This window comes from Mobula hypostoma, chromosome 10 (genome assembly GCF_963921235.1).
Source record: "Mobula hypostoma chromosome 10, sMobHyp1.1, whole genome shotgun sequence".
NCBI classification, from domain to species: domain Eukaryota; kingdom Metazoa; phylum Chordata; class Chondrichthyes; order Myliobatiformes; family Myliobatidae; genus Mobula; species Mobula hypostoma.
In genome coordinates, this window is record NC_086106.1 from 62,391,104 (window position 1) to 62,413,528 (window position 22,425).

General features: G+C 41.3%; 1 protein-coding gene and 1 non-coding gene across 3 annotated transcripts in view; both read left to right on the plus strand.

Moving 5' to 3' along the window:
- Positions 1–1,739: 1,739 nt before the first annotated feature.
- Positions 1,740–1,811, plus strand: trnae-uuc (transfer RNA glutamic acid (anticodon UUC)). Its single transcript has one exon. It is a non-coding gene; the product is annotated as a tRNA-Glu (tRNA).
- A 1,009-nt stretch (positions 1,812–2,820) lies between these two features.
- Positions 2,821–22,425, plus strand: part of LOC134352946 (ETS-related transcription factor Elf-1-like) — a 314,459-nt gene continuing 294,854 nt past the window's right edge. Inside the window, exon 1 of one of the 2 annotated variants that reach the window (XM_063060619.1) lies at positions 2,821–2,932. The gene's annotated coding sequence lies outside the window, so the exon portion shown is untranslated. The remainder of the gene's footprint in view (positions 2,933–22,425) is intronic. The other variant, XM_063060617.1, reaches the window with a different exon arrangement.

The following is a 22,425-nucleotide window of genomic DNA, read 5'->3' on the forward strand; positions in this document are numbered from 1 at the left end:
AATTTGCTGTTTCTGGTGTAGCCAAATTGCTTGTCTATTGTGAGTTCTCACATTGTAAATCTCAAGGGTGCCCAGACCTGTATCACTCTCATTTTTTTTTATTAGCAACATGCAGATTTGTGCTCTTTTTAGGACTGCAGCTTGACTTTTTATCTTCATCTCTTCCTGTGCAGTCCATTTATTCTTGTCTGCCCGACATGCTCTTCGTATGTGTCTTACTAATGCTGCATTTTCTGCAAGTCTCACCTTTAAACCTGCATTGGTCTGGTGTATGTGAGACACTGCCACAACAGTAACATTTTTTTTTGGCCAGGCTGGTTTCTGTTTTGGCATTGGAATTTCTTTCATTCCTGACTGCAACTCAATTGCGTCTCTATCTGCTGTTTCCATCAATATAACTATTTGAACTTCTTTTTAAATGTAAGTTGAGCTTCAATTCAGCCATCATGAAGACGGGTCTTGGCCCAAAATGTTGATTCGATTTCATAGATGCCACCTGACCTGCTGAGTTCATCCAGCATTTTGTGTGTGTTGCTTCAGTTAGGAGCCGTTTTTGAAAACTTTCTTGTAAGATTACACAAACTAAGTGATCGGTTAGTTCGTCAATAAGTCCATCACTGAACTGACAATGATCAGACAACTTCTTCAATTCAACCACATACACTGAAATGGACTCCCCTTCCTTTTGATTCCATGAAACTTAAAGAGTTCCACAACCAACAATGGGTTTGGCTCTTAATGTTTCTGCATTGCTCTGAAAATATCAGTAAAGCTCATTTCAGCTGGTTTGGTTGGAGTAGTCAATTACTTATGAGCAAACTGTCTTTACACCCAATGCGTGTAGCAAAACTGGCAATCGTTTCTCATTGGCTATTTCAATTGCTTCAAAATATTGCTCCATATACAAAATCCAATTATATCTTGTGCAATCAAACGGGTCTATCCTTCTGATGTAGCCATTTCTGCTTTTATTTATTTATTATTATCACCTGGTATTGTTTATGATTCAGTGAATTCTTCCGTTTGTTTTCTGGCTTTTAAAAAACTTGATCGTCTTTCATTTTGCAAAGAAAACGTGCTACGATTTTTCTTAACTCAATCGTTTCTCACTGCGCTTTTTAACGAACGACTGTTTCTCGCTGCGTTTTTAAAACACTTGAACTCCAACAGGTAGATAGTCGTCTTGGGTTTGTTTTAAAAATACTTCGTCACCACTGTTATATTCTGTAACTCTAAAACATCAAAAGCAAGGAGGCCGGAAGATAAGTCGTGTTTATCAAGTTTTTATTATTTTAAACGAGGTGCGCGGGTATTGTGTGACACGTCATGACGTACGTGGTACACGTACTTTACATATACTCGTAATGAGTTATTTAAGCAAATAAAGAATGTATAATCAAACAGTATATTTACAATATTATTCAAATATTACTGAACTAATAAATACACTACAATAAACTCTAAAAGTGATCAGTAACCCAAGCGCTCCAGTAGCACATTTTCTGGTTTATTGAAGTTACTACACATTTTAAAGCAGACTAAACTGAGATAGAGCCGGTCGTAGAAAAGAAGAGAAGCTCCATTGCTGACTGACTTGCTGTTGGTTCCTAGTTTCTTAAGTTCATCCATAGCTATGGAACTCTTTGCCTTATGATCTGGAATTAACTATAACTTTGAGTAAAATACTGCAATACTCTTACCAGCTTGGACTTCATTAATAACCTCTGTTTACCAGCCGTTCCCATATGGTCTAGCGGTTAGGATTCCTGGTTTTCACCCAGGCGGCCCGGGTTCGACTCCCGGTATGGGAATTACAATTTTCTTGTATCTTTTAAAATAAAACATTTCTTAACAATTTCCTAAGTGAGTTTAACATTTTGGGTGAGTGCGACAGCCATGAGGTCGAGCAGCAATCTGAACCTCTGGAGGCAGGCCGGTCTCTACGGGCAGGCTGCTTCCGGGACCGAGCAGATATGTACAGTGTGGAGGCTATGCTAGGCTGGCGATATTAGGAGGATGTTCTTTTCCTTGAAATGTGTGCAAGGACTGGACTGCGGGTTGTGTGGCCTAGTAGAGATTTAGGCGCGGTTAAAGACGGATCTCTAACCTGTACTATTTCCCCAATGACATATGAAATGTCGGAAAGTCTTTCGGGATCATTTCTGGGAAAAGTAGGAGCTGTACTGTAATCGAAGGGAGCGTCTCCAAAGATACACTTCTCTGTGCAGTGCGTGGAGTCCAGATAAAGGAGTCTTTAGGATGATATCTACTAATTGTTGCAAATAAATTTGTCTAGCTTCGCATTAAACAATTAGGCTGACATAATTAAGTTATTTGGTGTATTTTATCGGTAGCTTTCCGGTTCTAGGGCAGTGCTTCATAACCCTATCTACACTCTTCATAACTCCCGGCAGATCGTAGTTTGAAAATCTTAAATCCCAGCTAGGTGCTAATGCCAGTGCAAAACGAATGAAAGGATGTTGCGATCCCCGAAGCCTTGCTGAATGTCTGAATGATCTTTCCCAACTATATGTCCTGCTAGGACCCTTTCGTCCAGTTTGCTTCTTCGCTTTTTATGTATCGCTCAATCTTCGAAATAAGCTTTCTTCCTAAAGAAAATAATGTTACACCTATGACATGTCAAATGAACTTCGATGTTTTTTTCTCTCTAGGCTTAATTGTCAAAACAATACTGGGATTTGGAACGGGAAAAAAATGCCTTTTCAATCTCATCCTGTTGGAGCTTGGAGACGATCCCTTATATCGGCAATTGGCCGATGTTATGGAAAAATTGTGATTCACCTTGAGCCAATGGAAAGGGTGAAAATCAAGTTAGGAAATCCCCAAACATTCGGGCGCTTTGGTGGAGCATGCGACTGTGCGTGAATGTGAAAGTTTTGCGTTTCATTCATCGGCAAAGAGTTGTTTAAAGGTAGGTTGAAAGTATTTCCTCTATCGGAGAACAGGGGTACTAAATATAAGATAATTTTCTAACTCTTGTAGACCACAGAGAGACGCTTTGCTGTAAGCCTGAAGGGTCCACTTAGCATGGTGATATAATTCTACTCAATCCTTTGAGTTTCATGCAACTTCAAACTGGATTTGCGTTGACACATGATTTATAATTTTTATATAAGAAATTACTTAACCACTGCAATAATTATGAAAGGCCCCTCACAATCATTGCGAGCTGAAGATGAATGGGACAATATATGCCGCTTTTTAATTCTGAGTAGCGATTGTAACGGTTCCTTCTGTCAAATATGTTGAATTATTAGATATTTTTCCATTATGGTAAGCGAAGCTGCCATCTCACCCGTCCAAGTCAATAAAAATGAATGAGAAGTAGTCGGAGGCTGCCGCGGTGAATTTTTACATCAGGTTTGAATATCACTATACCTTCTGCTCCATGTGCGCTCGTACACGTCCAATGTTCCGAGATACCATATAGTCATTGTCCGTCGCAGCTGTTGAAGTCGGGTGAATTGGCAACTAGAACTCACTGAACTAACCATTGCGACTCTTCAGGCACACATTACTGATCACAGGTTTAGAGCAAGTATTTTTAAAATGTGAAATTGAAGGGTTATTGACCCTGGTAGGAATGGGGAGGAACCTCTTTAAAAACCTGTCAGTAGCAGTTGATTTTAGGGCATCAGCGTTTGTGGTCTCTTCAAACTAAATATTAGGGATTACAAAATCTCAGAAGATGGAGGTGGATTTGGAGTGTGAATACTTCAAGACTGGAACTGTGAAATTGTGTTGCCTAGTCTATCTGGTGTTCTGATAAAAGGGGAACGTTCTGACTGTGCATGTTCTGCCTTCTTGGCCTGAAGCTTTGCCTGCTTACTGAGTCCTGATGAAGGGTCTCGACTTGAAGCTTTGTTCATTCTTTCCATAGATGTTGCCTGACCTGCTGAGTTCCTCCAGCACTTTGTGTGTTTTTACTCCAGATTTCCAGCACCTACAGAGGCTCTTGTGTTTCTAATGTTCCAACTGTCTTGATTGCAAGGATGCTATTGTCACTGTGATCAAAGCCTACTCTGTGCAAACCTCTGGAAGCATTATATTCTTCCATTTGTTTGCTCCTTATTGGGAGGGTGGTGGAGTGGTGCAGGGGTGGCGGATGAGAACTTTAAAGGAAACTTAGGAAGAAATTAGAAAAGTGTTAAGTAAATTAAATAGAGAACAAGGGCAAATTCAAGCAGAAAAGCAAGATAAAATTTAGCATTACAGTTGCAGAATCTGAATGCCAGTTGTATTCACTGCAGGATAAATGAATTAATGCATAGTATAAAAAAAGGAAATGTGTATGATCTCATTTCCATTTGTGGAAGTTGGCTGCATGGTAACCAAAGATGTGAATGAACCATTCCAGGCATTCAAATTTAGGAAGGACTGTCAAAAATCAACTGTGGGTTGATGGAGGGCAGGAGTTGAGATTACTGCAGTGGTGCGAAATGATCTTCGTTTGACAGATCATTATTATGATCATTGCATTCACCACACTGGACACCTACTAGTTCATATATCACCCAAATCTGTCCACCAACGATGCCATAGCCTCTGCTCTTAACACAATCCTGTCCCACCTCAATGATCGTGTCTCTGATGTAAGAATACTATTCATTGACTTCAGTTCTACTTTCAATGTATTCATTCCCCGGAAACTGGTAGGAAAGCTGACACATAGGGTCTCCACACCTTGGACATCCTGACGAAGAGATCGCAGGCAGTTTATATTAGCAGTAAAATCTCTGGCTCCATTACACTACATGTTCAGCCTGCTGCTGTTCACACTGCTGACACACAACTGTGCTACCAACTCTAATTCTAACCACATCATTATGTTCACTGATGGCACCACAGTGGCTGACCTCATCAGGGACAATTTTAAGGCAGCATACAGGGAGGAGGATGTAGAGCAGCTTGTGGACTGGTGTAAACACAATAACCTGAGCCTCAACATGGACAAGATGAAATGGGTGACTGTGGACTTCAGGAGGTGCAGGTTGGCTACTCTGTATTGCACATCAAAGGCTTCTCCAGAGTCAGGAGCACCTGGAGTGCACATTACTGATGATTTCAGCTAGACGCTCAACACTACCTCTTTAGCTAAGACAGCACAGCAGTACCCTTCTGAGTAGATTGAGGTGGGCAAGCGTTCCCCCTGCCCCATTCTCATCCAGAGTACGTCAGTGGTGACCAGCTGCATCACCATCCGGTATGGGAATTGTAAAACATCAGACTGCAAGACCCTGCAATGGATGGTGAAGACTGCTGAAAACAGTCTGTATAATCAGACCCTGTATAATCAGGGTCTTTTTTCCCCTTCACCTCCCATTCAGGATATATATCTAAAGCGTTGCATACACTGTGCCTCCAGCTTTGTCCAAGACCCCTCCATCCTTGCCACAAACTCTTTGACCTCCTACTTGACATGCGGAAGGTACTGCAGCATAACAACTAGAATTGTCTGGCTGGGCAACAGCTTCTCTCCCTGGGTTGTTAGACTTCTGAACACACTCTGCCACCCAGTACACATGTACACCTTGTTTGAATGCCCTGCAACCCCCACTCCCAAACTCACAGACACACTCTCATCCTGCACTGGTCACTTTTCACCTTTTCACATTCTTATACTACTACTTGCTTTATTATAACAGTGCCAGTGACATTATACTGTGTTGTATAAACATACCCCTTATGTCAACCTGTCAATCTTCAAACTATGCGACTGACATGCTAATATTATTTAGTGTCTGTATACGCTGGATCATAACTGTATGTGCTGTATGTTACTATATGTACTGTGTTTTGCACCTTGGTTCCAGAAGAACAGTTTCATTTAGCTGTATACACGTGTATTGCTGAGTGACAATGAACTTGATACTCTCATATATAAAGCTTTTTTCAGATATATAGAGTAAAAGAGAGGCAAGAGTGGATATTGGACTACTGGAAAATGACAGTGGAGATGTAGTAATGGGGAACAAAGAAATGGCAGATAAACTCAAAGAGTATGTTGTGCCAGGCTTCACTGTGGAAGACACTAGCAGCATGCCAGAAATTTGAAAATGATTAGATTAAATTAGATTAGATTCAACTTTATTGTCATTGTGCCAAGTACAGATACAAAGCCAATGAAATGCATTTAGCATCTGACCAGAAATGCAAAGAATAGTGTTATTTAAAAAATAACTGCGAATCAAAAAAGTGCTACAGCACACAAATATAAAAGTACTGAGACAGTACAATATGGATGCAATACTGCTTAGCGCTGTGATGTGAGGTTCAGCAGTGTCACAGCCTCAGAGAAGAAGCTCTTCCTGTGCCTGCTGGAGCAGGAGCGGAGGCTCCTGTAGCACCTACCAGATGGGAGGAGAGTAAAAAGTCCATGGTTAGGGTGAGATGCATCCCTGATAATGCTTTTCACCCTGCCCAGGCAGCGTTTATGGTAGATGTTCTAAATGGTGGGCAACTGGGTGCCAATAATCCACTGGGCAGTTTTCACTACATGCTGGAGTGCTTTGCGGTCTGATACGGGACAATTGCCATACCACACTGAGATGCAGTTGGTGAGTATGCTCTCAATGGTACAGCGGTAAAAGTCCGTCAGTATCCTGGGACAGAGATGAGCTTTCTTCATGCTCTGCAGGAAATAAAGGCACCTTTTTGATCAGGATGGAGGAGTTCAGGGACCAGGTGAGATCCTCGGAAATGTGGACACCAAGGAATTTGAAGCTTGATACACGCTCCACTACATTTCCATTGATGTAGATGGGGATGTGAGTGTGACTCCTGACAAGGCAGAAGTGAGTGTAGTCACTGTTACCAAGGAGAAGGTGCTTAGAAAGCTGAAAGGTCTGAAGATTGATAAGTTACCTGATCAGATGGGATACACACAAGGATTCTGAAGGAGGCAGCTGAGGAGATTTTTGCAGCATTAGCAGTGATCTTTCAAAAAACAGTAGATTCTGGAATGGTTCTGGACAACTGGAACATCACAAATGTCACTCCATCCTTTTAGAAGGGAGGGAGGCAAAAGAAAGGAAATTCTATACCAGTTAGTTTGACTTCGGAGTTTGGCAAAATGTTAGAGCCCGTTATTAAGGATGAGGTTTCAGAGTACTTGGAGGCACATGATAAATTAGTGGAAGTCAGCATGGATTCCTTAAGGGGAAGACTTGTCTGACAAATCTGTTGGAATTCTTTGAAGAAAAAAACAGACAAGATAGACGAAGGAGAGTCAGTGGATGTTGTTTACTTGGATTTTCAGAAGACCTTTGACAAGTTGCTGCACAAGAGGTTGTTTATCAAGCTATGAGCCCATGGTATTACAGAAAAGATACTAGCTTGGACAGAAGACTAGCTGACTGACAGAAGGATGAGAGTGGGAATAAAGAAGGCCACTTTTGGTTGGCTACCGGTGATGTGGGCATTTCACAGGTGTTTATGTTGAGTGTGGTACTTTTCACATTGTACATTAATGATGTGGATGACAGAATTGATAGCTGTGTACCAAGCTTGCAGACCTCACAAAGATAGGTGGAGAGGCAGGTAGCATTGAGAAAGCAGGGAGTCTGTAGAAGGACTTGGGCAGATTAGGAGAACGGGCAAAGAAGTAGCAGATGGAACACAGGGTGGGGAAGTGTATGATCATGCACTTTGATAGATGAAATAAAGGAGTCAGTAATAAGGAAGGCAATACAATATTAGCATTAGTTTCAAGAGGACTAGAAAAATATGGATATAATGCTGAGGATTTATAAGGCATTAGTCAAACTGCATTTAGGGTACAGTAGGCAGCTTTGGACCCCAAATCTAAGAAAGGATGTGCTGGAGGATGTTTACAAGAATAATCACAGACTGAAAGAGTTAATGCACGAGGAGCTTTTGATGGCTTTGGGCTGGTACTCTTTGGAGTTTAGAAGAATAAGGGATCTCATTGAAACCTACCAGATATTGAAAGGCCAAGATAGAGTGGATGTAGAGAGGATGTTTTCAATAGTGGGGAACTCTAGAACCAGAAGGCACAGCCTCAGAATAGGAGGATGTTACTTTAAAACAGAGATGAGGAAGAACATCTTTAGCCAGGGAGTGATAATCTGTGAAATTCATTGCCACATTTAGTTCTGGAGGTCAACTCATTGGTGTTTTTTCAAAATGGAGGAAGATATGTTTTTGATTACAATGGGTGCTAACGGTTGTGGGGAGAATGAGGTAGGGGGGAAAATAAATTAGCCATGACCAAATGGTGGAGCAGACTCAGACTCAGAATCAGAATCAGGTTTATTTTCACCAACATGTGTCATGAAATTTGTTAACTTAGCCGCAGCAGTTCAATGCAATACATAATATAGAAGAGGAAAAAATAAATAAATTACGGTATACCTACGTTGACTAGATTAAAATTGTGCAAAAACAGAAATAATATATATTTAAAAAGTGGGGTAGTGTTCAGGGGTTCAACGCCCATTTGGGAATTGGATGGCAGAGGGGAAGAAGCTGTTCCTGAATCGCTGAGTGTGTGCCTTCAGGCTTCTGTACCTCCTACCTGATGGTAGCAGTGAGAAAAGGGCATGCCCTGGATGCTGGGGGTCCTTCATAATGGATGCTGCCTTTCTGAGTCACCACTCCCTAAAGATGTCCTGGGCACTTTGTAGGCTAGTACCCAAGACAAAGCTAACTAAATTTACGACTGTCTGCAACTTTTTTTCGAAGGGCTGAATGGCATAATTCTGCACCCATGTCTCATGGTCTAATAGTTTAATTAGAATCAATTTGAATCAAGTTAAGAAAATAGCAAAGGGTAGAAAACATTAATAGGAATTATGTTGAAGTTACCAGAGAGTTGTTTTAACTAGGAACTTAGACGTATGTATACCAGGACCAGTGTGGGAATCATTTTGGAGTATTAGTAAATTAGATTAAACAAATTTCTGCAATGAGGTACAGGACTAGTGTAAGGAATGCATTAACAGTGCTTTTCCAGATGAGTATGTTGAAGAATAAACTGAGGAAAAAGCTATTTTGGATCTCATTTTGTGCAATGAGAAATAGTTGATTGATACTTTTGTTGTCAATGTCTCCTTGCCCACAAAAGGTTGTACTTGTTATAGGAGTTCAGCAAAGATTGAATAGACTGGTTCCAGCGCTGGCTGCATGAGAAGTTGAGAAAACTGGGAGGGTATTTTTCCTGATGAGAAGTCTAGGACAGGGGCACAATTTCAGAGTAAGGGTAGGAGCCATCAGACTGAGATGAAGAGAATTATCTCCACTCCAATAATGACAATTCTTTGAAATTCAATACCCCAGGGAACTGTAGAACAGTCATTGAAACAGTCAATAGGTTCAAAGAAAGCAGGAGGTGGGAGGTGGTACAAGAAAATAACAGTGAAATAATGTTCACTCATGACCTTGGATGTTACAGCCAGCTCGATGCACAGACCCGTGTTCTCTCAGCCTTCTCTCATTCCCTTTGTCTCATCACTGGCAACTGTGTTCAGCTGGTTCTAGCTAAAAGTTTGGAATTTTCCTTGGAAACTAAATGTCATTTGTGTCTCATTTGGTAAAGTGGTGGGTGTGGGTGGATGGTTGCTACATCTGGCTTTGTGATCCTTTGGTACTCTAGAAGGACAACTGGCCTGCTTTCACACATCCTGCAATCTTCTAATGATTCCAATGTGACAAATCTGGCTTTTGAGCTTTCCCAAATTTGCTTGCCTTGCTGCTTTTTGCTGCTAAATGCTCAAGTACTGAAATGTCTCCCCAAACCATCTCTGAGTCTTCCTGTGATCCTAACCCTTTTCTATGGCATTGGATCATCCCCTCTAATATCTCATTGTGTAACTGCCAGATTGCTTTTGCTAACACTGTAAAGTGTGATGAAACCTTTGCATACATTATAGGTGCAATGTAACTGCAATTTGTTATGCAGTTTAAGTGCCTGACTTGAAACAGGGACTATCCATTTCCCTTCTCAGATGCTGCTTGACGTGCTGAGTTCATCCAGCAGTTTGTTTTCCACTGTGTTTTGTTGTCCTGCAATAACTGAATAGTGCAATGCTTCACAGGAGTGGACTTGTACAAAGTTTGCTAATTGGATAAGTGGACCAAAAAGCTTGATCAAAAGGGTAGATTTTGTGGTGAGCCTTAGAGAAGGACTAAGTTAGTGAAGTCAGTATTGGCATTTACTACTTAGTCCTCTTCTTGTTTGGTTGGTTTGATTGATTCCTCCCATACCTATTCCTTGTTTCTCAGGCTGTCTCCATCCCTCTTTCTAAACTAATCTCAGGCACTAGTCACAGTACTGGTTCGTTAGGTTATATGAAGGTGTCCATGCAAATTTTTCTCGTGAAGCAAATTCACTTGCGCCTCCTTTGGTTTGTTATTTCAACTAAAAAGGAATAGCATCAGAAGACCACCCAAACACTTCAATGATGTTATAATCACGGTTGAAAGGTAAGCAACCGGACCAGCCAGCTGCTCGCAGTAAAGTGCCACGTGAGACGAATCTGTTAATCTGTTATGGCACGAAGAATGATGAGGACAGGAAAATCAAATACGCTATCTATTCATCATCCAACATAAGGAAATGTTATCATCCATTCTGAAAGAAAACGGACCTCAGTTTGTGCAAAAGATGGAGCCTGCAACAGTGCAGCAGCCACTTTATATTGAAACATCAGAGAGGAAGTATTTCTTTCACAGAGACATAGTGCTGCCTCTGAGATCACTTGGAGGCCACTGACAACAGTACTACTCTTGGTAGTGAAGCCAGTTTAAAAATACCAGGCGCACAGTAAATGCAAACCTATGGCATTACACGTTTTTTAAAACTAGAGTACTAGTTTGGGTGGGAGAATACTTACAACCAAATTGGGGAATCTCTGACTGCTTTTGGTTCACTCTGTGCATCAAAACATGTTCACAACTGTGCGGTATAAAAGGCAAAATCTTTCCTAGGTCCTGACAAATGCAGGAATATAAGAAGTAGCAGAAAGTAAGTACTACCGAAAGGAGCCTGGAGTGTAACTTTCATGAGATATTAAATCAAAACACTTACTGTAATTGTGTTCAGGGGAAGAAATGGTTAATGTGCAGAGCATGTGATGAACTATGCCTTTCCATCATTATACGAAAGGGAGAACCATAAGGGTGGGGGAGGAGAACGAAAGAATAGTTTACAAGGAAAGAAGTGGGATTGATGGAACTATTCTGAGAGGTTCCATGGGCTCGGAGGTAGAATGACACCCTCCCCCACACCCCCCCCCGCCAAATTGTAACATATATTAGAAGTGGTAATCGGACTGACACGATAATGTTTGATTGCTTTGCCTCAGTTTACAAGCAAGGGCGAGGAGAGCATCTGGGAATTTCTAAAAGCTAATATGGAATTAATATTTAAGAAAATGATCCAGGAAAAACAATAGAGATGAAGAATGTAATAAAAGGAAAAAGTAAGTAATCTCTGTTTACATCCTTAGATTTTCAGGGATGCTTGGATAAAATGGAGGTTTATGAGGAAAAAAAAAGAAACTGTTAATCTGGCTTCAAAATGATTTGGGTGACTGATGTCAGAATGTGGCTAGTATAGACAAGGTTTCATGTTGGGTCTGCAGTAATTAACAACTGTGAAAATGGAAAGAAAACCACCTATTCAAGATTTCTAACAACATATGATGGGAGAGGTACATCAAAAAATACATTTATGGATTAAGTGGATGAGCAAGACCTTGGCAAATAGACGTTCGGTAGAAACAAAAGTATTGTCCTCTTTGTAATTGAAAAGGAGTTCCAAAGGTAATGAATGGTATTCCCATAATCAAGAACAGGCCATGTCCTGGGTTTGAAATGAATATAACCACCAGTTATGTTCGACAACAAAGTACTCAACAACACAGGAAAATGTCCTGGGATACTTCCTGAGCATTTTCAAATAAAATTTGACAGAGCTAAGGCCAGATAACAAAAAGCGCCAGTGGGCAATCTTAAGTTTTTATTAAAGAATGAGAAGCAGGATAATTTCAGGAGACAATTCTGGTCTTTCAGGTCAGCATTTCTGGCTTCTCATACATCGCCTACATCCATCACCTGGCTTGTTCTCAGCTACCTGGGCTATGAGTGAACTTCAAATGCAGATCCCCATCATTCCACCACGGATGCTTGTGCTTTTAGCTGCCGAGGATCTATCATTTGGAATCTGTCCCAAAACACGGACATCTCTTCTACCACTCCCTTAATGCTCATGCAAACTGTATCTTTTTCCTAGATTTTGATCCTGTAGAATGTTGTACTTAAGAATTGCATTGAGTTGCTTCTTTCAATAAATAGGATATATACATTATGTTGTGCCTGTCCTATTGGTACCTCCCACACTAGGTTTATATTTTAGATTATGTGTTTTTTATACTGAAAATGTCACGATACACAACTCAAATCATTCATATTATCTGAAGTATACCCCATTGCTGGGTCTCTACACAAATCTCCCAGCTCACCTTCAGGGGCAGTGTGCACCTTGTGTCACTCTTGTTCCAACTTGCCCAGACTGACAAAGGCGTGAATGTGACCTCACTATGTGACAGCATTCTGTTAATGTTGAATTTTCTGCAAAGCTAAACAGTTGACAACAAATAAATCTGATCTAGCAGAACCTCATCCATGGCAGGCAGGAGCTTAATATAAATGGGGTGCGGTTGAATTGACTGACTCTCTGACCATGAGGACAGCATTCCAGTGAAATTGTTCTAAACATCTGAGCCTGAATTTGTGGCATTATAGATCAAAGACTGACATAAAGAATGAAAGAGCAGAATTGTGTACGACTCCTGTAATAAACTGTGCCCTTGGCAAAAAACTACTTTTATTCTTGATGTCCTGAAGTTTGCATTCTGCCAGCTCCCAATGAAGTGGTTCTCTGTAGCCAGTGACACTTCTTGTCCAGTGCTAGATTAGCTAATAACATAAGGATTTAAGAAATAGAAGCAATTATATGCTATTTGGCCTCCTGTGCCTACTCCCCATTCTATAAGATCGTGGCTGATATTTTAATTCAGTGCCACCTTTTCACTAAACTGATATCCCTTAATGTTGAAAAATCTCTCTTACCCATATACTCAGTGACCTGAGCCTCCAAAGCCCTCTTGTGGAGAGAAGTCTAAACCTTCATTATCCTGGTGAGAAAATGTCTTCTCATTCCCAGTCCTGAATATATAAACCCTTGTTTGGGTCTGGGGTTCATTATCCTTGAATTTACCCCTGTCAAGTACTGCAGTAATTTTGTTTTGCTGAGGTAGCCTCTCATTCTTTTCAATTTAAGACAGTCTGCTTAATGTTTCTACATGGGCAACTGACTCCCTACGTATCCTCTGTCTGCACTACATCAGCGATCTGTTCAACCTTTGCTTCACCCTCTATCGCTCCTTTGATAGGGGCATCAGAACTGTCCACACTACTCCAGCTACGGTTGCACTAAGTCTCCATATAATTGCAGTAAGATATCTTTCCCAAGACCTCTTTTAATAAAAAGTAACTATATTTGGCTCTCTGTTTTCTGTCAAAGGGGATGATTTTACAATTCTCATCTCCTATGTGTCACCGATCCTGTGTGATACCACACTAGTCACAGTTTCGAACCCAAAAAATGATCCAGTTATTTCTACTCTGTTTTCTGTCCATTAAGCAATATTCGATCTATGCCAGTGTATTAACCTGTGCACTGCTTGTTTAATCACCTCTTGTGTGGCACCTTGTCAAGGTCCTTCTAAATACACCACACTCCTTGATCTTTTGTAATGCAAAACCACATGCAACAAGAAATGGGAGTTAAAGTTGACACAAAAATTTGGTGAGAGGGATTTGTATTTGACATCTCAGATTTTTGAGTAGTGATCCCTGAATGTGGTAACAGCGAATTTCTGCTACTTGAATAGCTCTAAAGCAAGGGTTGCCTATATCTTTTTTGCATTTCTCTTCTGGTTATCCTCATCCTTTTGTCTTGGTTATTTACTTTCCAGGGCCTAAGTGGCACATTGCCAAACTCAAGTTTACTAGCACAGTGGTATGACATTACCAAAGAGTCAGATTTGTTGGTGATAGAGTTAAGATTTTATCAAATATTCTTTGCTCAGCTTCTTGTTGTAAACAAGAACCAGTCTCCAGTTCTGAATGTAAACTGCATGCCACAATCAGTTTGAAACTGGATGTACAGCTTTGCAAACAGTGTTACAGAATATGGGCTGCTAGCCCATAGGAGGTGGCTTCCTGCTTTGCAAAGCGAAGTGGTCAAGAGACTTTTTGTCTTCACTAGCCAAATGCAAGGCAATGGGGTTATGTCATTCAGCACATCAAACATGGTTGCAAAAAGGATGTTTGTGAACGCAGAGGATCATCTCTCACAATAGTAAATTGGATGTTTGGGATCTCGGTCGCCAGAAGCTTTTAAGCCCCTCTTTGAGAGTTACTTTGTCCCTGCAAAGGTATCTGGAAAATATCATTGCAGATGATGTCATCTTGTAGAAAATAGTACAAATACCAGAAAGAAAGGGAGTTTCCGGAGGATTGGAGGGTTGCAGATGTTGTTCCCTGATTCAAGAAAGGGAGTAGAGATAGCCTAGGAAATTATAGACCAGCGAGACTTACTTCAGTGGTTGGTAAGTTGATAGAAAAGATCCTGAGAAGCAGGATTTATGAACATTTGGAGAGCCAAAATATGATAAGGAATAGTCAGCATGGCTTTGTCAAGGGCAGGTCGTGCCTTATGAGCCTGATTGAATTTTTTGAGGATGTGACTAAACACATTGATAAAGATAGAGCAGTAGGTGTAGTGTATATGGATTTCAGGAAGGCATTTGATAAGGTACCCCATGTAAGGCTTATTGAGAAAGTAAGGAGGCATGGGATCCAAGGAGGCATTGCTTTGTGGATCCAGAACTGGCTTGCCCACAGAAGGCAAAGAGTGGTTGTAGATGGTCATATTCTGCATGGAAGTCGGTCACCAGTGCTGTGCCTCAGGGATTTGTTCTGGAGCCCCTTCTGTTCATGATTTTTATAAATGACCTGGGTGAGAAAGTTGTGGGATGGGTTAGTAAATTTGCTGATGACACAAAGGTTGGGGTTGTTGTGGATAGCGTGGAGGGCTGTCAGAGATCACAGCAGCACATCAATAGGATGCAGAACTGAGCTGAGTAGCGGCAGATGGAGTTCAACCCAGATTAGTGTGAGGTAGTTCATTTTGGTAGGTCAAGTATGATGTCAGAATATAGTATTAACGGTAAGACTTTTGGCAGTGTGGAGAATGAGAGGAATCTTGGGATCTGAGTCCATAGGACACTCAAAGCTGCTACACAGGTTGACTCTGTGGTTAAGAAGGCATACGGTGTATTGGCCTTCATCAATCATGGAATTGAATTTAGGAGCCAAGAGGTAATGTTGCAGCTATATAGGACCTTGGTCAGACCCCACTTGGAGTACTGTACTCAGTTCTGGTCGCCTCACTACAGGAAGGATGTGGAAACAATAGAAAGGGTGCAGAGGAGATTTGCAAGGATATTGCCTGGATTGGGGAACATGCCTTATGAGAATAGGTTGAGTGAACTCGGACTTTTCTCCTTGGAGTGACGGAGGATGAGAGGCGACCTGATAGAGGTGTATAAGATGATGAGAGGCATTGATTGTGTGGAGAGTCAGAGGCTTTTTCCCAGGGCTAACATGGCTAACATGAGAGGGCACAGTTTTAAGGTGCTTGGAAGTAGGTACAGAGGAGATGTCACGGGTAAGTTTTTAATGCAGAGAGTGCTGAGTGCGTGAAATGGGCTGCCGGCGACGGTGGTGGAGGCTGATATGGTAGGTTCTTTTAAGAGACTTCTGGATAGGTACATGGAGCTTAGAAAAATAGAGGGCAATGGATAATCTGAGGTGATTTCTAAAGTAAGTACATGTTCGGCATAGCATTGTGGGCCGAATTGCCTGTATTGTGCTGTAGGTTTTCTATGTTTCTATGTACTTGGTTAGCTGGAGGTATCCCCTCCTTGGTAGGGAGGGCAACCCACCACTATTATCTATTATCACTATTAATGAATATTGCCAGATAAACCTCACCACAGAGGCTATACATGGGAGTAAGTTAGTCCTTGCAGAGTAGGTGGATACAAAATATGTATCCTATAATGAGGATACCCATAGATATCCATATCAGATAGGGTTTAAAATCTTCTTTTGAGATTAGCGCTTTGCAGCCAGGAAACCCAATACCATCATATTTTGCTTCCCAAATTCTTGTCAATTTGTTGGTCTTATTCCCCTGAAGCCTGAGAACTTCCCAGTCCTTTGTCTCATTGCCCATTGTGCCAGCCTTAAAGCTTTTGCATTGATCTGTTTGTAGATAAAGATTATCTTTATTTGTCTCATGTCCATTGAAACATACAGTGAAACGTATCATTTGCATCAACCTCCAACAAAATCCAAGGATGTACTGGGGGCAGCCTACACATGCTGCCATGCTTCTGTGCCAACATTGCACGCCCGCTACTTACTAACCTGTATGTCTTTGGACCAGAGGTCCCAGTGGAAATCCGTGTGTTCACAGGGAGAACGTAAAAACTCCCCAGAGGCGGTGGCCTGCCTCAGAAGCAAGTTGGGTATACTCCAATTTGCCTACCGGTGCAACAGGTCCACAGCAGATGACACCTCACTGGCTCTTCACTCAATGATGGAACATCTGTACAATAAATATGCATACATCAGGATGTTTTATTGACTACAGGTCAACATTCAATACCATCATTTCCTCAAAACTAATCAATAAGCTTCAAGACCTTGGCCTCAATATGTCCCTGTGCAATTGGATCCTTGATTTCCTCACTTGCAGACCTCAGTCAGTTTGGATTGGCAACAACATCTCCTCCACAATCTCCATCAGCTCAGGTGTGCCACAAGGCTCTGTGCTTAGCCCCCTGCTCTACTCACTTTACACTTATGACTGTGTGATTAAGCATAGTTCCAATGCCATATTCAAGTTTTCTGATGGCACCACTCTCGCAGGCCAAATCAGTCATGACAAATCAGCATATAGGAGGGAGCCTGAAAATTTAGTTGATCTTACCCATTGTCAGCAAGACCAAAGAGCTCTTTATTGACTTCAAGAGGAGGACACCAGAGGTCTATGAGCCCCATTGGAAGCTCAGAAGTGGTGATGGTCAACAACTTTATTATCATTTCAGAGGACCTGCCCTGGACCTAGCACGTAAGTAAAATTACAAACAAAGCACGACAGCACCTTACTTACTTAGGAATATGCAAAGATCTGGCATGACATCTAAAAGTTTGACAAACTTCCATAGATGTGTTGTGGCAAGTATATTAACTGGCTGCATCATGGACTGGCATGGTAACACAAATGCACTTGAATGGAAAACCCTACAAAATGTAGTGGATTAGGCCCGGTCCATCACAGGGCTAGGCCTTCCCCACTATTGAGCACACTTACATGGAGCTTTGATGCATCCATTGTCAGGGATCCCCACCACCTATTACAAGCTCTGTTCTCACAGCTGCCATCAGGAAGGAAGTACAGGATTCCCAGGTCTCACACCACCAGTTTCAGAAACAGTTACTCAGACATCCCACCTCTCCCGGGAGTTCTGGGTGTCTCCCGCATATCGATAGCGGCTCCCTGATGCCCGCAAATTATATACAATATCCCAGAAATCGAATTTTTAGAGAGGGAGAGGGAGAGGGAAAAAGAAAGAAATAAAGAAAATGAATGAACCCTGCTTGATCTCTCTTTGTGCTAAGTAGACCTGTCAGTTTTCTCTGTGGGCGAGCTTTACAGTCGACCTCTCTCTCTCTCTCTCTCTCTCTCTCTTCCATAGTCCATCAGTTCAGTTACTGCCATCTGTAATGACACTGAAATGATCTGGACAACTGTCAGTGGTGAAGTACAAAAGCCTGGTGAAAAAATTCCCAAGGCTGGCGGTGACAACCTGACTATGCAAGGCTGTCCTATACGGGCGGGGCGCGTTGGTGTCTTAAAGGGGATTAGTTTTTTAGCACTTTTTACCTGTGCTGCGCACTTTATATGCATTTTGAATGACACTTTATTAGATAATATGGTAATATATTGTTTTTATGTGGTGTGCGTGATACATGTATTGTGGCTACACCTTGGTCCGGACAGAGGTTGTTTCGTTTGTGGACAATCGGCCAGATGATAATAAACTTGAACTTGAAGACACAAAACTTCGAAATCACTCACTTAAAATCCCTCATTTTGATGTAAAAAAGTAAATTCTGATCCCGATTACTGCAGGGTGTGTGTGTGTGTGTGTGTGAGAGAGAGACTATGGACGTATATGCGATCGGACCTTGTCCGAATGGACGTTAAGCGGCGCACACCTGTAATAAGGATACATCTTATGCTTTTATTTCTTTTAGGGACCACAACATATTAGGGAGGCTAATTGCAGGGAAGGCTGCTCAAGTATTTCACAGTTCTTTTCAGCAGAAAACCAAAGTCTGACACAGAAGGTCATGAGAGCTGAGGTGTACTTTACATCTTTCATCGTTGAGCATAATCTGCTATTCCAGGTGTGTAAGTACACAGGCAAGCTATTCAGGAAAATGTTTCCTGATTCAAAAATAGCAAAAAACTATGCCTGCTCATCAACCAAGACAGCAGCTATTGTGAACATGGCACATTAAGACAGAATTCAGAAGTCAGCTGTCTCACAGAACACTTGTGACTCTGATGTCTTGCAAAATTAACAAACTCATTGCCACAGACTGCTATGAGGTTGAGACTTCCGGTTGAGACCTCCCTGAAATGAGTTTTTGCAGGATGGGGTGTCTGGTTATTATCCCTCATTCATCAGGCTCTTGAACCAAAGGGGAACTACACTCACCTTCACTTGCCCCATCATTGAAATGTTCCCACAAATTATGGACTAGTTTCAAGGGCTCTTCATCTCATGTTTTTGATATTTATTGCTTATTTATTATTATTATTTCTCTTTCATATTTGCACACTTTGTTATCTTGCACACTGATGCCCAATTTGGTGTGGTCTTTCATTAATTCTGTTACAGTTATTATTCTATTATGGATCTATTACTTATACCCAAAAAGAAAATGAATCTCAGAGTTATATATGATGACATATGTACTTTGATAAATTTACTTTGAGCTTTGGTCAAAGAGTCGATTACAGTACATCTGAACATGATAACATTTAATTATTTTAATTCCTGGACCAAAATGCTGTTAACATTGTCGGTATAGGCCATGATCCAGAAACTTGAATACCAAAGTCTTGATTGACACACTGGAAGAATATCGGAGGATGCTGAACTGCTGAACAGACTATTGTTAGGAGTTGATAGTAAACTGAGGCCATGTACTTTCTCTCAAGTAGATGCCCTAGTATTCTTTATTCAACACTAACAAGAAGCTAAATAACCTGGTTGTAATCGCACTGGTGTTTGTAAGTGAAGCTTGCTGTTCTCAAGTTAGCTGCCATGTTTCTTATGGAGCAGTATAGAAGATACTACACAGAAAAACACTAAATTGGTTGCAAGGTGCTTTGAATATTTCTGAAAGCGATGCAGAAAAATATAAAATTGCGATTTTCTTTTGACACATATTTTGAGTCAAATTATATTGATGTAGGCATATTTAATGTTGAATAAAACACTTCTGCCTTTGTACTGCTCTGGAGACTTGATCACATTATCTGCTTACTACTGAAGGAATGCTGTCATGTCCAGGGTCCCGTTCTTCAAATGACCCTGAATGATTCCACAGTACAGTTTGAGAAAAGGAAGAACTAGTGATATTTATCCTGACTAATATTTATAATAACATAACAACAGATCTTCTGTCTTTATCTCATCGCTACATGGATTTGGATTTTCAAATTTACAACAGTTACTTCAAGAGCTGGTAAGCACACTGGAATATCCCAAGGTGGTGAAAAGTGCTTTATTAATGCAAGTTATTTTGCTAGGAGCTCAGCAATATTCCTGCTATCAAAGATGAACTGAACACAATGACATTACTGAGAGACCTTGGAAATGTGACAGTCAGAATTAGGATTTGTTCTTCAGCTTTAACAATGCTTTCTCATTGCTTTGTTAGTCAGATTTGCATTGGTATGACAAAATTATAAGGATTCAAAAGCAAAGGTGACTTGAGTTGGCCTGGTGCTTTCTTCCCAGGCTGCATCATGTTCTCAAGCTCAGCACAGAGCCCATGGCAATAGTGATCTGAACCTTCAAGAATCCTACAGGATGGATCCCATCAAGGCTACCCCTGCCAAAGTCCAGCAACTTCAGCAGCATCGGCATTCTCCCCAGGTCAACTTCCCCTGGACCAAGCTCCACATACATTCAGTCAGTTGCCATGACAGATCACTTTGTCTGCACGTCCAACACCATGTGATCTAGATACTCTTGGCTTGTTTTATGGTCGGAGGTTACCATGGACAGGAAATGATGAGATAAAATTGCAGTCACCAAACTGCTCACTAGAATCCCTGGCTCATGAACACTCAAAGAGAAGACAACGAGTTTAATATGGCATTGAGACCCTTGTCCATAGAGCAGAAGCAAGTGGAAGTGTAGCGACTCCTGAACTTTCGTGCCCACCCTTCGAAGCATTTCCTTGTGACAGAGTCTATGATCACAATGTTGCTTATCAGTTGTCCCAGAACCCAATGAACTGGTGGAAGTATGATACCTGAACTGGAAGCAAATACCTATAAGAAGGTGAAATCTAATAGTAATAATTGAGATTATTGGTACCAGTGACGGAGGAAGGAAAAGCAAAGAAGTCCTGAAGAGAGAATTTAGAGGGCTAGGCAGAAAGCTGAGAAGCAGGACTTCCAGGGTAGTAACTTCTGGATTGCTACCTGTGCCACACATCAGTGAGGGTAGAAATGGGATGATTTGGCAGATTTGGCTCAGAAGATGGTGCAGGGTGCAGGACTTCAGGTTCTTGTATTATTGAGATCTCTTCTGGTGGGTGGGGTAAGACCTGTACAAAAGAGATGGGTTGCACCTGAACCCAAGGGGGACTAATGTTCTCGTGGGTAGGTTTGTTAGAGTTGTTGGGGAGGGTTTAAATAAATTTGGCAGGGGGTGGGAACCAGAGTGAAGGGATGAACGGTAAAAAAGCAAAGTTAGTGTGCAGTCAGACTGTCAGGAAGGGCACGTAGATGATAGGACAAAATTTCAGCCAGCAAGGAGAGTACCAGCACATTAAGGATGCAGAATCAAAAAGGGTAGCAAATACTATACTCAACGTGTTGTATCTCAATGAGCGGAGTATAAGAAATAAGGTGAATGATCTTGTTACAATATTACAGATTGTCAGGTATCACTGAATCATGGCTGAAGGATGGTTGTAATTGGGAGCTGAATGTCCAAGGTTACACGTTGTATCGGAGGGATAGGAATTAGGTGGTGGCATGGCTCTGCTGGTATGGAATGGCATCAAATCAGTGGAAAGATGTGACAGGATCAGAAGATGTCGAATCCCTGTAGACTGAGTTAAGAAACTGCAAGAGTAAAAAGACCCTGATGGCAATTATATACATGCCTCCCAACAGTGGCTGGGATGTGGACCACAGATTACAATGGGAAATCGAAAAGGGATGTCAAAAAAGGCCATGTTATGGTAGTCGTGAGAGATTTTATCATGCAGGTCAATTGGGAAAATTAGGTTGGTAATGGATCTAAAGAGAGTGAGTTTGTTGAATGCCTACGAGATGACTTTTTAGAGCAGTTTGTTGTTGGCCCCACTAGGGGATCAGCTACACTGGATTGGAAGTAATGAAATGGAGGCGATTAGGGAGCTTAAGGTATAAGAACCCTTAAGAATCAGTGATCACAATATGATTGAGTTCAACTTGAAATTTGATAGAGAGAAAGTAAAGTCTGATGTAGCGGTATATCAGTAGAGTAAAGGGAATTACAGTGGTTTGAGAGAGGAGTTGGCCAAAGTAAATTGGAAGGAGATGCTGGCAGAGATGACTGCAGAACAGCATTGTGTGTTTCTCGGAAAAATGAGGAAGGTGAAGCACAGATGTATTCCAAACCAAAGAAGTACTTAAATGGCAAAACAGTGCAACTGTGGCTGACAAGGGAAGTCAAAGCTAATGTAAAAGCAAAAATTAATAAGAAAATAGAGGATTGAGAAGCTTTTTAAAAACCATGGAGAGCAAGGAAAAGAATCATTAGGAGGGGAAAGATGAAATATGAAAGCAAGCTAGCAAACAATATCAAAGTGGATAGTGAAAGCATTTTCAACTATGTATAAAATAAGAGAGATGAGATTTGATATAGGACCACTAGAAAATGAAGCCGGAGAGATAATAACAGGAGATAAGGAGATGGCAGATGAACTAAATGAGTATTTAGCATCAGT